The 4366-nt window shown below is 29.9% G+C and overlaps 1 non-coding gene across 1 annotated transcript; it reads right to left on the bottom strand.

The window, feature by feature from the left end:
* Positions 1-879: 879 nt before the first annotated feature.
* LOC129883797 (small nucleolar RNA U3) lies at positions 880-1092 on the bottom strand. The gene has a single exon (XR_008765946.1). It is a non-coding gene; the product is annotated as a small nucleolar RNA U3 (small nucleolar RNA).
* Positions 1093-4366: the final 3274 nt, after the last annotated feature.

The raw sequence follows: 4366 nt of genomic DNA on the forward strand, positions 1-4366 counted from the left end.
GTCTTTATCATGCAAATAATAAATTTCGTTTTTATGTTTCATTTGTATTTTGTGGATGATTTTAGCTGATATACTTGCTTTTATCCTATCAAATCTAAAGATGAAGTCATTGATATTTTTCTCACACTCAAAGCTCAAGTTGAAACCTTATTTAACATAGTTATATCTTTTCAATCAGACTGGGGGTCTTTCAATTTGACTGGGGTGGCGAATATAGAAATTGTTCTAGGTTGTTCACTAACCGATCGATAAAAGCCTAGATGCTAAAAGTTAATGATTGGATTTTCTTAAAAAATCTTTAACGACAACATCATTTTTTCTTAACACACTTTCTAACAATTAATGACATTAATCATTGTGTAGGTTACAATATTTTCCTTCATTCTTTTTATTGATTAATTTGTTTGATAATTAAAAAATATTTCATCATATTTATTACATCTTAGTATATTTATTGAGTTATGTACAAAAACCTTTATCTATTTGCATTTTTTATTTAAATAAGATGTCTCCTCAACTTTGTTCTACCTAATATTTATGACTTAATCAATCTTTAAATGATGCATTTGCCACCTATTCAAGGAATCTCTTTCTTGCCATTTGTATTTGAAAGAGAATGCTATGCAATCACATCTGAAGTAGTTGGTGAATATGCTCATTTCTGTGTTTTCCTTCTTCATTTTTGACCTCAGTTGGAAATTTGTTTGAGGCTTTTCTTAACGTCTAAACAAAATCTTAAATCCAAATTTTTAGCCTACCCAGGAAGTATCACTGGAACATAGCTGAACATGGCGACTCAAAATGGAAGCAAATAGTGGTGAAATAGAAAGCTAGCACGACGAGAATTCGGAGAATGAAAGAGGAACAAAAAGCTTGAGAAGTCTGTCAGACAGCCATGAGACCATCTCAAACCAATCAAGGTTCAAGAACGATCATCTACTGCTCCACAGCTCAAGGAACCATGGAAGGCTGTTAATCACGCTCTGGTCACATGGCCATGCTTCATCAACCAGACTTGGTTTCCTGTCTCCTTAGGAATCAAGGATACAGTGGTACGAGCCTATAGAACAGATCCTGTTCAAGTAAGGTCGTGACATACAGTTGTAGTTTTGCACTATAAAAACAACAGGAAGATGGGTTGCGGCACCGATGTGGGACGACTCATTCCGCAAACTAGTTATATTTCCCTCTTAGCAAAGTGATAAAAATTTAGTAACGAAAACAGAGATCTACTTTGGGATTTTGATTTATGTTTAAAGGAAAAGAAAAACGGTATTTGATGAAGGACAAGGAGCATAAATTTCACAAGAACAAAAACAAATCTGCCTCCATGACATTTTTCCATTGAACTCCCAATTTCCCCTACAGCATGTACCTTGAACCAAAACGATCTTAGCTCAAGTGGTGATTTCTATGATATCTCAACTAGTGACAGAGAAAGCCTAGTTTCCTTCTCCGGCAGTCTACTGCACCGGAGTTCCTTTTTAGGGGCAAAGAAAGGGGGCTTTGGCGAGTTTTGACAAATTGTTTTCCTCTTTAGTTTTTCAAGACAAACTTTTACCCTTGAAATTTGAACATTTTTTAGGAGTAATGTCAGAGTTAAAATTTTAAGAATGTTCAAAATGTAAAGAAATTAATAAACGAATAAAGTCGAAGGAGATTTTAATATTTATTTCATATAAAATCGTGTAATTTTCTGTAAAAAAAATTGGATAAATTTTCTCAATCCTACTAGACTCCATCCTCCTTGTGGAAAAGGAATGAAGACAATTTAAAGAAAACCTAATAAGAATCTTAATATTATCTCAATAAATATATAGTACAAAGTATCTTGGCATTCTCACTGCTATGAAAAACAGAATTTTCGATATCTTAGTTTAAATAACTGAGTAATAGTTAGGAATGGACGTTCTAACCATTCAAATTAAATATGAAAAAGTTCACTTTGAATTCTCAATTTCAAATTTAAGAGATAGCAATCCAAATTCAAACAATAAAGTTTGGATTAGCTCGACTTCTTAAATTATCATTTCAAACTAATCGATTTGGTTATTTCAAATTTTTAATTGAACCTATAAATTGGAATTCTTCTTCTTATAAAAATGAATTTTCAATAGTGAATAATATTGAGAAATTATTTTCATCGATAATCCTAGCTATTTCACTTATGATACTATTTGTAAAATTCTTACGATTTATTCACCATTCAATTAAATTTTTAGTTCTAGCAGTCCGTTTGAATTTTGTGGGCAATTGTATAAAATTCTGTCATGGTCCCTTCAACTAAATTGCAACATGAATTGGTCCAGAAAAAAAATTAATTATAACTACAGTTGAATGTTACAATAATAATTCATGTAAAAGTTCAGTTATAAACAAATTCAACATTAACAATTAGAAAATTCACTTAATTTTGAACTTGACCGAAATCTACTGAATTTGAATTATGTAACAAAAATTAGTTTAGATGATATATGTCTCCAGTAGTATAGTAATTCAAGCAAATTCAATAATTTCAACTGATTTTGATTGTGAAATACACTGAATTTGAATGTGAAATGTTCAAAATCTGAAATCTTCAAATTTTGTTTGATGTGAAGTATTTGTATTGGATTCAAATCTTTCAATTTTGATATCAAGCTCCATGTTTGTTTTGTGTGGAGAAAGGCTTGTGTCACATGTTTTTGGTTAAAGTTATTTTCGTTTAAATAAGGTTCATTAAACGCATCTGAATTATTTCTTTTTTTTGAGTTTCATACATAAATTATTGGAAGTATGAGTTTTATATCTAAACTATCATGTCCCATTTGGTTGTTGGTTAGAATTACGCAGGTATTAGTAATACATGTATTAGTTATGCAGGTATTAGTAATGCAAAGTTTAGTTATGCAGAGTTTAGTAATGTAGAATTTACTTATGCAGAATTTAGTTATACAGGATTTAATACATTTCTTGCAGTTTTAGAAGCTAAAGAAACTAAGGGAGAATTATTAGAAACTACGACAAGTTAGTATAAAACGAAAATAAATTTCCTTACTTGAGAAGCCAAGGGCAAGTTCATAGAAATATCAATAAAGTCACACCAATATAAAATCTGATGTTGTTTAGCTTAAGAGTATTTGCCGTACAAGGAAGCCATTGTTAACCAAAAAAGCATTCAAGTTTTCATAAATTGAAGATCGTAGAAGTAGCGATGTCGAAGGAGAATGAACCAACAAAGCTTCTTTTACCTTATCTTCAACGTGTCGATGAGTTGCAGAAACACGAACCTCTCATTGCTTACTACTGTAACTTTTATTCCTCCTAAACCTTATTTTACTTTCATCGTGTTCAATTTGGTTGAATGTTTTCTAAAAAGATGTGGAGTATATTTGATTGACAGTGAAGAGTAAAATTGTCTATTTGTATTTTTATATTGGTATTAGTTATTCATGTAAACTTATTTCATCTTCTACCCCGCATAAAATAATACATAGATTGACTCATAACTTATACATGTATTAATTATGTGATTTTCTAATTTTTTAACCAAATATAGTATTATGTGTTGAATTTTATACCTGGCATAAAATTTTTACTAAACACGGTAAAGCTTATGCAACATTTTATACATGAATAACCCAACCCTTATCCAATAACCAAACGGCCCCTCACTTATTAATATGAGAAACACGGTTCTCTTTTTTAATCCACTCTCATCATGGTGTATGTACTACACTCTCTCTTTCATTTTAAAAAAAATTGTCATAGCACACTCCACATGAACAAATTATTCCACCTTAACAAAAATTAAATAAATTATTAAAATTAGTTAAAAATAAAAATTAAAGTATTACTATGTTCCGCCCCAATTTTTTTTTAAATAAAATATAAAATATTTTTATTACTTCACTCCACCACTTTGGAAGCTACAGATTACACACTTAATGAGTTGTTTCCTTTCCACTTTTTTTCATCTTCCTCAGTTTACTTTTAGTTTCACAGATTGTTAACAACTCTTTAAGTTCTTGATTTTGTGTCCCATTTAAGTGATGAATTATGATTCTTAAAGTATGGCGTATTTTTCTTTTTAGAATATTAAGGATCTCAATAATTGTTTTTTCGGCTAAATTCATCTGTGGCCTCCTAAAGTTGGCATTAACTTTTACTTAAATATCTTAACTAGGCTTTGTTCATTTTAAACACCTCATGTTATGCTCCACTGTGTCATTTTGACACTTTTTTACTTATTAATTATCACAACGATCCCCACATTAAAAGGTAAAAAATTATTATATTTTTTTATCCAAAAAATTTATTTTAAATTTAACAATATATGAGTCTTTTTACGAAAAATTACCTAAATACACAATTTTTATGTGATTTA

This window comes from Solanum dulcamara, chromosome 3 (assembly GCF_947179165.1).
Source record: "Solanum dulcamara chromosome 3, daSolDulc1.2, whole genome shotgun sequence".
NCBI lineage: Eukaryota > Viridiplantae > Streptophyta > Magnoliopsida > Solanales > Solanaceae > Solanum > Solanum dulcamara.